This window comes from Dasypus novemcinctus, chromosome 1, assembly GCF_030445035.2.
Source record: "Dasypus novemcinctus isolate mDasNov1 chromosome 1, mDasNov1.1.hap2, whole genome shotgun sequence".
In the NCBI taxonomy this organism is placed as follows: domain Eukaryota; kingdom Metazoa; phylum Chordata; class Mammalia; order Cingulata; family Dasypodidae; genus Dasypus; species Dasypus novemcinctus.
This window is the reverse complement of record NC_080673.1, coordinates 110,086,893-110,099,034: the sequence shown is the minus strand read 5'-3', so window position 1 is coordinate 110,099,034 and position 12,142 is coordinate 110,086,893. Positions and strand designations below refer to the sequence as shown.

The 12,142-nt window shown below is 37.2% G+C and overlaps 1 protein-coding gene across 2 annotated transcripts in view; it reads left to right on the top strand.

Annotated features, from left to right (window-relative positions):
- Positions 1–12,142, top strand: part of GRID2 (glutamate ionotropic receptor delta type subunit 2) — a 1,588,204-nt gene that overhangs the window by 868,237 nt on the left and 707,825 nt on the right. The gene's annotated exons all lie outside the window — the stretch shown is intronic.

Here is a 12,142-nt window from a genome sequence, read left to right as displayed (position 1 = left end):
TCTTCCATTTTTGATATTAGTAATTGGTATCTTCCTCTCTTTTCTTGGTTGGCTTCCAAGTAGCTTTTAGTTTCACAGATTTTCTCAATTGTTTTCCTGTTTTCAATTTTATTTATTTTTCCTCTAATTTTAAGTATTTATTTTCTTCTACTTTGTATTTAAATTGTTCTTCTTTGTCTAGTGTATTAAGGTGTAAGCTTAAATCATTGATTTTAGATCTTTCTTCCTCTTTTTTAAAGGTTTATTTATTTACTTATTTGTTTAATCTCCCCCCCCGCCCCCCGGCCTTCTCCTCCTCCTTCCTTGCTGTTTTTGCAGTCTGTGTTGTCTTCTCTTCCAGTTTCTCTTCTCCAGGATTCACCAGGATTCAATCCTGGAGACCCCTGATGTGGACAGAGGTTCCCTGTCAATTTTGCCACCTCAGTTCCTGGTCTCTGCTATGCTTCACCTCAACTCTCCCATTGTCTCTCTTCTGATGCATCATCTTGCTGCATAACTCACTTGTCACTTGCACAGGCACTGGCTCACCACATGGGCACTCGTGTGGGCACTGGTTCACCATGCAGGCACTCATGTGGGCACTGGCTCCCCACATGGGCACTTGTGCGCACCACACCAGCACTTGCACAGGCACTGGCTGGCCATGCAGGCATGCTTTCTCTTCTTTTTTACCAGGAGGCCCCAGGGATTGAACCTAAATCCTCCCATATGGTAGGTGAAAACTCTATCACTTATAGCCACACCTGCTTCTCTTTCTTCTTTTCTAATGTATGCATTCAAAGATACAAATTTGCCTCTCAGTGTTGTTTTGATGTAATCCACACCTTTTGATAAATTGTATTTTCATTATAGTTTTGTTCAATTTCAAAAAACTTTATCTTAATACTTATTTGATCCATAGGTTTAGATGTGTGCTGTTTACTCTCCAAATTTTTGGAATTTTTTAGCTGTTCTTCTGTTATTGATTTCAAGTATGATTCCATTGTGATCTGAGAGCATGGTTAGTATGATTTCTATTCTTTTAAAAATTTTGAGGGTTTTTATGGCCCAGGTTGTGACATAATATTCCATGTGAACTTGAGAAGCATATGTATTCACCTCTCAATGGATGAAGTATTGTATTCTATGAATGTCAATTAGATATGGTTGTTTAATGATGCTATTCAACTCAACTATATTCTGATTTTCTGCTTGCTGGTTCTGCCAAACATTAACACAGGGGTACTGAAGTCTACAAGAAGAAGCATGAATTTGTCTATTTCTACTTGCAGTTCTATCAATTTTTGTTGGGTGCACATACTTTAAAGGTTATTATGTCTTGGTGAATTTACCCCTCTATCATTTTGTAATGCTCTTATAATAATAATAACAATAATAATGATAATAATAATTTCCTTGATAATTTTCCTTGCTCACAAATCTGCTTTGTCTGAAATTAATATAGCCACTCTAGCTTCATTTTAGTTAGTATTGGCATAGTATATCCTTAATGCATTGCTTTACTTTTCATCTATCTAGCTGTATCTTTGTATTTAAAGTAAGTTTCTTGTAGAAAACATGTAGCTGGGTGTTTTAGTTTGCTTAAGGCAGCCAATGCAATATCCCAGATGGGTTGACTTTACAATGAGGATTTATTACATTAAAAATTCACAGTTCTGAAGCTGTGAAAATGCTCAAATCAAGGCATCATCAGAGATGCTGTTTTACTGAGTTTAGCTGCAAGTGGCAGAGTCTGCTCATTTCTCCCTATCCTCTAAGTCTTGTTGCTTACATATTGGGCTGTTCCGTCTTTTCTCTTTTCTGGGTTCATGCACATCTGGGACTTGTCTCTGTCACTGTGACTTTTTTCCTGTGTCTTTGGTGTTTTATCCTCCCTTTATAAAGGACTACAAAAAGAGGATTAAGACCCACCTTGACTCCCACAATCCAATTAAAGGGTCTTAACTGAAGTGATCTAATCAAAAGTGATCTAGTCAAAAGGTCCCTTAACTGAATCTAATCAAGAGGTCTCATCTACAATGGGTTTACAGGCATAGGAATGGGTTAGCTTTAAGAACAGGATTTTCTGGGGATCCAAAAGACTCAATCAAGCACATTGGGCCTTGTGTTTTTATCCACTATGATAGTCTTTGTCTTATAATTGGAATATTTAGATCATTCATATGTAACATGGTTGTTGATATAATTGGATTAACAGCTACCATTATTGTAACTGTTTTTTATTTCTTGTCCTAGTTATTTATCTTTTTTTTTTTTAAGTTTTATTTATTATTTATTTCTCTCCCCTTCCACCCCTCCCACCCCCGGTTGTCTGTTCTGTGTGTCTATTTGCTGCGTCTTCTTTGTCTGCTTCTGTTGTCAGCGGCACGGGATTCTGTGTTTCTTTTTGCTGCATCATCTTGTTGTGTCAGTTCTCTGTGTGTGCGGTGCCATTCCTGGGCAGGCTGCACTTTCTTTCACGCTGGGCGGCTCTTCTTATGGGGCACACTTCTTGCATGTGGGGCTCCCCTGCTTGGGGCTCCTCTATGTGGCAGGGCACTCCTTGCGCGCATCAGCACTGAGCATGGGCCAGCTGCACATGGGTCAAGGAGGCCCAGGGTTTGAACCGTGGACCTCCCATGTGGTAGACGGAGGCCCTAAACACTGGGCCAAGTCCGCCGCCATTATTTATCTTTCTTTCAATCTTTCTTCTTTCTCTTTCCTTTTTTTGTCTTCCACTCTTTGTGTTCACTAGTTTCAAATGAGCATTTAATATAATTCAATTTTCTCTCATTTTTTATCACATAAATTATGTCTCTTTTTTTATTCTTTCAGTGGTTGTCCTAGAGTTTAAAATTTATGTCTGTAGCTTATCTAAATACACATTCAAATAACGCTATACTGCCTCATGTTAGGAACAACTATAACAGAGTAACCCCAATCCTTCCCGCCATCCCTTGTAACAATACTATCATTCATTTAGGTTCACTGTTTGTGTTGTACAGTTCTATTTTTTTTTAATTATTCTAGTAACATATATATATACACAAACTAAAATTTCCTTTTTTAACCACATTTGAATATATAATTTAGTATTAATTACATTCACAATGCTGTGCTACCATCACCACCATCTATTATCAAAATTCCCGTCAACGCAAACAAAAAACTGCCAATTAAGCATTAATTTCCCATTCCCTACTCCCACCCCAGCCCCTAGAAACCTGTATTAAGGTTATCTAACTCTTAGTTTTCTGATTCTAATTATTTCATATCTTTGAGATTGTACAATATTTATCCTTTTTTGTCTTCCTTATATCATTCAACATGATGTCTTCAAAACAGAAACCTAATCTTAAAACTGGGAGATCTATTTTTAAAAAGTGCATAGAAACACTACTGACTTTGTGTGTTGTTTCTAGTAGCTTTGTTGTGGGTTTTTCAGGATTTTCCATATATATATTGGGTAATGTCATCTCCAAAATAGGGAAAGTTGATTTCTTCCTTTCCAATTTGGATGCCTTTTATTTCTTTTTCTTATCTAATTTCTTTGGTTCAATGGTGAATAACAGTGATGACAGTGGGATCCTTATCTTACTCCTAATTTTAGAGGGAAAGCTTTCCATTCATCATTGAGGATGATTTTAACTGTGGGATTTTCATATATTCCCTTTATCATGTAATGAAGTTTCCTTCTATTCCTAGTTTTCCTAGTTTTCTAGGTTTGGGTTTTTTGTTGTTGTTGTTGTTGTTGTTGTTGTTTGTTTTTGAGAAGGGGGTGCTGGATTTTGTCAAATGTCTCTTCTACATTAATTGAGATGATCATGTGGTTTTCCCATTCATTTGGTTAATGTGGCATATTATGTTAATTGATATCCTTATGCTGAAACAACTTTAAAACCTGGGATAAATCCTATTTGATCATGGCAGACAATTCTTTTAATGTGCTCTTCTATTAGGTTTGCTAGTATTTTGGAGAGGATTTTTGCATCTGTGTTCATAAGGGATATTGTTCTGTGATTTTCTTTCTTGTGGTATCATTGTCTGGTTTTGGTTTTAGGGTGGTGCTGACCTCATACTTTGATTTAGGAAGTGTTCTTTCTTTTTCAGTTTATTAGAAGAGTTTGAGCAGGTTTGGTGTTAATTCTTCTTGGAATGTTTGATAAAATTTACCCATTGAAGCCATATGGTCTTGGACATTTCTTGGTTGGAGATTTGAGTCTTCCTGAGAATTATCCGTGTAGATAGTTTGGATATTTCCAAAAATTTCTTCATTTCATCCAGATTATATAATTTGTTGGATTACACTTGTTCATAGCATCATTTTATAATCTTATTTATGTTTGTGGGGAAACTAGTAATCCCCCACCTTTCATTTCTGAATATAGTAATTTGTGACCTTTTCTCTTATCTTCTTTGTCAGTTGAACTGAAGGTTTATTGATTTTTTTTTTTGTTATTAAAGAGAAACAACTATTGCTTTTGCTGATTCTATTGATTTAAAAAAAAATGCTCTGTTTCTTTATCCCTGCTCTAATCTTATCTTTATTATTTCCTTTCTTCTGCTTTCTTTGGGCTTAGTTTGCTCTTTTTAAAATAGATCCCCCAGTTTTAAGATTAGGTTTCTGATTTGAAATCTTTCTTTCTTTTAATGTAAATTTAGAGCTGTAAATTTGCCTCTTAGTGCTGTCTTTGCTCCATCCCATAAATTACGGATGTTGTGTTTTCATTTGCATTCACCTCAAGATACTTCCTAATTTTGCTTGTAATTTCTTTGCTCCATTGGTTTTTTAAGAGTGTGCTATTTAATTCCCACATATTTATGCAATTTCTAGTTTTCCTTCTGTTATTGACTTCTATCCTCATTGCATTTTGGGTGGAGAAGATACATTCAATGATTTCAACATTTTTAATATGAACTCCCTTTAGCATTGCTTATAAGGAAGGTCTAGTGGTAACAAAGTCTCTCAGCTCTTGTTTACCTAGGTATGTCTTAATCTCTCCTTCGTTTTTGAAAGATATTCTTACTGGATTCAAAATTTTGAGTTAACCATTGTCTTCTACCAGCACTTTAAATATTTCATCCAATTGTTTTCTTGCTTCCACAGTTTTCAATGAGATACCATCATGCAATTTTATCAGGACTCCCTTATTCATAACATTTTGCTTTATTCTTGCAGATTTCAGAACTCTTGACCTGTTTTTGGAAATTGACAGTTTGACTACCATGTTCATGGACATGATTCTCTTTGAGATTATACTTTTTGGGGTTCATGGTGCTTCTTTTTTATTAAAATTTATTTCTCTCCCCTTCCCCCCACCCAGTTGTCTGCTCTCTAATGCCATTGCTTCTGTGACTGTTTCTATCCTTATCAAAGGCACCAGGAATCTGTGTTTCTTTTTGTTGTGGCATCTTGTTGTGTCAGCTCTCCATGTGTGTGGCACCATTCTTGCACTGGCTGCACTTTCTTTTGTGCTGGGTGGCTCTCCTTACAGGGCACACTCCATGCACATGAGGCTCCCCTATGTGAGGGACACCCCTGCATGGCATGGCACTCCTTGCACTCATCAGCACTGCACATGGGCCTGCTCCATACAGGTGCTTCCTGAATATATATATTCACATCTTGTGTTGAATATGTATTATTTCTTTAAATATTCCTTCTGACTTTTCTCTTTTCTTCTTCTGGGACCCCCATCATGCATATATTCTTATACTTTATGGTGTCCCACAGGTCTCTTTGGCAATGTTCACTTTAAAATTTTTTTCTTTTTCTGTTTTTGACTCTCAGCCTAAATCATTTCAATTGTCTTATCTTCAAACCACTGTTTCTTCATTCTGTCAGCTCCAATCTGATGTTCATGTCCTATAGGAAATTTTTCCTTTTGATTATTTTGGTCTTCAATTCAGTCTCTCTGTTTGGTTCCTTTTTAAAATGTCTGTCTTTTTATTGAGACTCTAATATTGTTCATTAATAATTTTCCTCATATTCTTTTATATTATTGTTTCTCTAGTTTTCCTTAATCTCCTTGAGAAGAACTGAGAATTATTTCTAAATGTCTAGTATGTCCAAAAGCTGGTGTTCTTTTTTGATGGTTTCTGTATTTTTATCTTGTTCCTTTGGATGGGCTATCATTTCCTGTTTCGTTGCTTGTTTTGCTATGTTTCATTGTGCATTGTACATTTTAATGTTTTAATATGTTACCTCTGGGGTCCAGTTCATGAACTGTCTGTTCCTTTAGTTTGTATCCAGGTAGTTATATGGCAGAGATTCCCTTGACTGCCAGGAGCTACAAAAAGAAACAAATGAATGCCAAAATAACCCAACTTTACAGTATTTGTAAAGTGGCTCTGTTTTGGCTGGTGCAATGTCTCAGACTTTAACTCTCCATCAAGAAGTTAGGCCCAAGCCAGTACAAAGTTCAGGCTCCTTTCTATTTTTTTCTGATCCTGAGTCTTCTTCTAGGTTTATGCTTGCTCTTGAGCATAGGAATTCCCCATCTATAGGAATTTAAATGTCCCCTCTACTTCCTTTAAGTTAGAACAACCCTTCCTGGGTGCTCTGTTTTACATCTTAAAGAAGGAAATGCTTTGCCCTAGGATGATTTTACTAAATTACTTCTTGCACTGCTTTAGCTGTTTGCATGCTACAAGCAGCTATAAAATAGATTGACACTGGCACAGTCACTTTGGTATGCTCATAGAAGTTACTCTGCTCCCTCCAGAATAAGCCTAGGGTCCCACAGTGGAGGCACAGGCTGCCTTCACACCATGCCAGGTAGGAGTTGGCGAAAGAGTTTGCAAGAGTGCTATGAGTTTCTCCTATTGTTACACGGACATTTTGGTCAACCAGAAGTCTGCCTCTCCTTCACTTTTAAAGGATGATTTTGGTGATCTTAGACTTCTAGTTTGTTTTTTGTTTGTTTCAACACTTGAAATACTTAATTCCACTCTCTCCTTGCTAACATGGTTTCTGAAAAGAAGTCCAATTTTATTCTTATCCTTATTCCTCTAAGGATAAGTTCCCACCCCTCCCCTGGCTTCTTTCAAGATTTTTTCTTTGTCTTTGATTTTTTTTTGTAGTTTGAATATGATATGCCTTGGTGCAGTTTTTGTATATTTATCCTGCTTGTTGTTGTCTGAGACTCTTGATTGGTAGTTCTGTATCTGCCTTTAATTTTAGAAAGTTTCCAGCTATTATTAATTGAAGCATTTTTTCTGTTCCTTTTTGTTTTTCTTCTCCTCTGGTATTTCCATTATACATATGTTATACCCTTTTGTAATTGTCTTTTGGATATTCCTTTCTTTTTCCTCTTTCCAATTCAGTTTTGGAAGTTTCTGTTGACATATTTTCAAGCTCAATAGTTCTGTCCTCAGCTATATCCCATCTACTTCTAAACCCACCAAAGGCATCCTTTCTGTTAGTGTTTGATTTGTAGGATTTCCTTAGTTTCCTCTGTCTTTCTGCTGACATTGCCAATGTGTTCTTGCATGGTTTCTACTTTTTCTATTAGACCTCTTAGCATATTAATCATAGTTATTTTAAACTCTTTGATAATTCCAACATCTCTGCCACATCTGAGTCTGGGTCTGATGCTTGCTGTATCCCTTCAGATTCTCATCTGTCTTCTCATTGTTTACTCACCTTCTCCAGGAGGCACTGGGAACCAAACTGGAGACCTCCCACATGGAGGCGAGTGCCCAACAGCCTGAGCCATATCTGCTCCCCACAGGCTGCAGCATCTCCTGGCTTGTGGCATCTGCTCATTTAAGCATCTGCTCATTGTGGGACGTGCAGCAGGTGCAGTGTCTGGTTCATTGTGGTGGGTGCAGTGTCTCCTCCTCTTCTTTAGGCAGCACCAGAATTCTAACCTGGGACCCCCCCCCCATGTGGTAGGTGGGCACCCAACTGATTGAGTCACATCTGCTTCCCATGCCAGACTCCCTTTTTTTTTTTACAGATTTATTTTTTTTTAATTTATTTCAATCACCCATCCCCAATCCCCTGATATCTGCTCCCTGTGTCCATTCACTGTGTATTCTTCTGTGTCTGCTTGTATTCTCATTAGGCAGCTCTGTGAGTAGATTGAGAAAGAGATGATTGCTTCCTTGCACCACCTCAGCTCCCAGTTCTGCTATTTTTTTTTAAGATTTATTATTTTTTTATTCATTTCTCTCTCCTTCCCCAATCCCGCCCCCCCCGAGTTGTCTGCTTTCTGTGTCCATTTGCTGTGTGTTCTTCTGTGTCCGCTTGTATTCTTATCAGCAGCATGGGGAATCTGTGACTCTTTTTGTTGTGTCATCTTGCTGCATCAGCTCTCTGTGTGTTGGGTGCCACTCCTGGGCAGGCTGCACTTTTTTCGTGCTGGGTGGCTCTCCTTACAGGGCACACTCCTTGTGCACGGGGCTCTCCTACATGGGGACACTCCTGTGTCGCACAGCACTCCTTGCGCACATCAGCACTGAGTGTGGGCCAGCTCATCACATGGGTCAGAAGGCCCTGGGTTTGAACCCTGGACCTCCCATGTGGTAGGCAGATACTCTCTCTGTTGAACCAAATCTGCTACCCACTACTTCTTATTGTCTCTCCTCTGTGTCTCTTGTTGCATCATGTTGCTATGCCAGCTCTCTGCGTTAGCTGGCACTCCTGTGCAGGGCGAATTTTCCTGCATGAGGCGACATCCCCACAGAAGGCAGCTCCCCTGCATAGGGCTGCATTCCTGCATGGGCTGGCACTCCATGTGGGCCAGCTCACTGCATGGGCCAGCTTGCCCTTATAAGGCAGCCCTGGGCATTGAACCCTGGACCTCCTATATGGTAGACAGGAGCCCAATTGGTTAAGCCACATCTGTTTCCCCAGATTCTCTTTTAATATGCCTGAATTATTTTATCAGAAGCTGGACATGATGTTCCAGGTAAAAAGAACTGAGACAGGTGAACATTTTGTATGAGGTCTTATTATTATCTACCTGGCAGTTGGGCTGTGTGTACTCTTTGCTCTAACTGTAGGTGTTATGTCAACAGTTAAAATTTCCTCTGGGGTCCTCGTTTTTGTCCCTTGTTGTGTCTGAATCTTGCAGTTCTTTTAGTTGCAATCTCCTATTATTATTCTAAAGTGTTATTAGTATCTTAGTAAACTGTGGGGGCAGGAGACACCTTCATAATCTTATGATTTGGACTCATTCTTTTAGTGAGCCTGTGTCTCTGGGCTATGACCCTTGCAACTGCTTTTCAGTCTTTTTCCTTGTCCCTTAAAAGAGACAGGAAGGCAAGAGGGGGCTGGCTGGCTCCTTACCCACCTGGGTCCCAGGTCCTTCATGGTCTGGTAAAATAGTTTCTCCTAAGTACAGTCTTTTGTAAAGAAGAATCCACTCTGGGCATGTGTCAAATTGTTTCTTTTCCCATACTCCTCTTGTAAGTATGAGGAGATTTGATCCAGTCTTTTCTGTGCAAACTAATTTTGTCTCTGGGAGATGAAACTCACCAATGTATGGGCAGCCCACTAAAACTGGGTCTTTGACTCTAGGTCAGTCCACACCAAGCCTCCAGCAATTAACCAATTACAGTTCAAGCATTTCTACTGATATTAGGTCCTATGGACAGTTACTGTCCCTGAACTTCTTTTCCAGATAAATTGTGGTTTTCCGGGACAATGATATTCCCAAAACCGTCATGTTTCTGACAGATCTAAGGAAAGCTGTAGTTTTGCAGTTTGCTCAGCATTTTTCTTGTTATTGGGATGGGAGAGATGACTTCCAAGCCCCTTACATGCCAGACTGGAAAGTCCAATTCAACACTTTTTATGATATAAAATAACTTTGAGTATCATAATCAATGCTGAAAATGTGTTCTGTTAATACTTTGTGAAGGCTGCTTTCATTTGGCTGTGAGTAGAAGGACACTGGTAAGGTAATGGTTAAAAGAAAAGTCAGCATTATTTCATTTACCTTTTTAGTCTCAGGTTACTTTCCAACTACAGCAAAAAAGCATCACTTAAATACCCCTGCAGATGACTAGGGTATTATTTAATAGTCTCAAATACAAATTTTCTAAGTAATACCCAAGTGAATAGAAAGAACACACATTGACCCTTTGCAAGTTATATTATTTTCCCATGTGGCATTCTTCATTACAAGGAGAAACACACATACACACAAAATATCTAAAATGTGCTAAGTCTGTAAAAATTATAGAAAAGATTTAGTGCCTATTATTTGAAACATACAAAATGAAAACTATGTACTTTATTGTTGTACTTTTATCCCCAGTTTAAATATTTCAAATTATTTTGAAAAACATTACTAATGCTATAAATATTCTTCTAAAAAGCATATAAACTATATATAACCTCAATAATTGGACAAAAAATGCTCATAAATATGATATTCATGATCTTTTCAAGATTTTATTTTAATGTTAGCTGATATCCTGACTTCCTTGTTGATAGAACAAATTGCCCCCCATGTATTCAACAGTTAATGGCTTTATAATTTTCTTCAAAAAATTCAGATTCAGGTAAGTGCTATGTTTAGAAATATTATAAACTATAGCACTATAAAAATGTAATGTTATTTCAGGTGATAAAAATTTTCAGTTGGTACATAAATCACTAATTTAATTATTTTAAACAATTTAGGCCCTAAAGAATATCTTACCAATAGATGTACGTTGTCTAAAAACCTGAAACAATATACAGGTCAAATATTATAAAGTGCAAGCCTCTCTTAAAGCATCTTATATATCACAGAAGTAGAGGAAGAATTTTTCCTAAGTAGCTAGATATACAGTCAATAACTTATAAGACTTAAACTGATTAAAAAAAACATTTTATATGCTAAAACTCAATGTGCCCAATTGTACCCAGTAGTTTATTTTGACTTGAACTTCTCACACATTTTCACATGTGTCTTAAGGATAAATGGTTTCTATTACTAGAGGCAAGTATCATTTAAATATAATTATAAAAGATCATAAAAGCATTCTGTTACTGAGCTATCTGTAAAAGTTCTTACTGACACAATTATTTTTAATGGATTTTATAAAATATAATATCTCATCATATTCTACTGCTTTAAAATTGTATTAAAACATTAGTTTAAGTCAAAAGGAAAACAATGAATTTGTATTACTTTATTTAAAATATAATATATATCTTTTTTTACCGGAAGCCAATGTTACATCGCAGCACTTTCTACTACTTTGAAATATTGTAGTACCCTACAGGTGCATGGCACTTGAAAGTTTATAGTGCTTTAACATACACTATCTAGTTTAATCTTAATAGTCACCTTGTAAGGAACTATATTTATCTGCAATAATTTGATTTCAAAGACTAAAAATACCTCACTTAACCTGCCTTATTTATTATAATGAATCATGGATTCCAATTGCAGTTATATCAGTCATATCTCATCAGAACTATAGTCATCCAGTATTTATTAGATGCATGTCACAGCTGTACATCTGTTTCATTCTACTTTCTGTTGCACTATAGATAGGTTTCCCTGCAAGTCTCTTAGTTCCTTCTTCACCATAATAGCGATTTTATTTTACTTTTGTGTTCCTGGACACTGATTCTGACTCAGTCTCTATATGACCTTATAGCTCTTGTGTCAACCAATTTCACTTCCTGTGTCATGAATCCCTGAAGAGAGAATCTGATAGATTCTTTGAGCAATTATTTTCAGCCCACATTGCTCTTCTGAATTCTAGTCTTGTGTACCCAATTGCCTATTGCACACTTCCACTTGAATCTCTAATAGGCATTAAAATGTAAAATGTCTTAACTTGGATGCCTGATTTGCTTTGGAGTCTTTTTAAATTCATCTCCTTCTTTCATTTCCCATATCCAATCCATTAACAAATTCATTTGACTTTACTTTCCAAATATATCCAGAATATGGTGGCTGCTCCCTGCTTTAACCACCGTCACCCAAGTCAGACCAGGATGTTCTCTTGCCTGGGTTGTTCATCTCTCTGCATTTGCCCTTGCCCCCTATACTCTTATTTTCAGTCCAAAAATAAAGAAAAAAGAAAAAACCTCTTCTAATAATTTAAGTCAGTTCATGTCACTTCTCTAGTCAAGCCTTCCAATGATTTCCTATCTCACAGCTAATAAAAATAGAATTCCTTTCAATATCCTATAAGGCCCTATATTACCTGC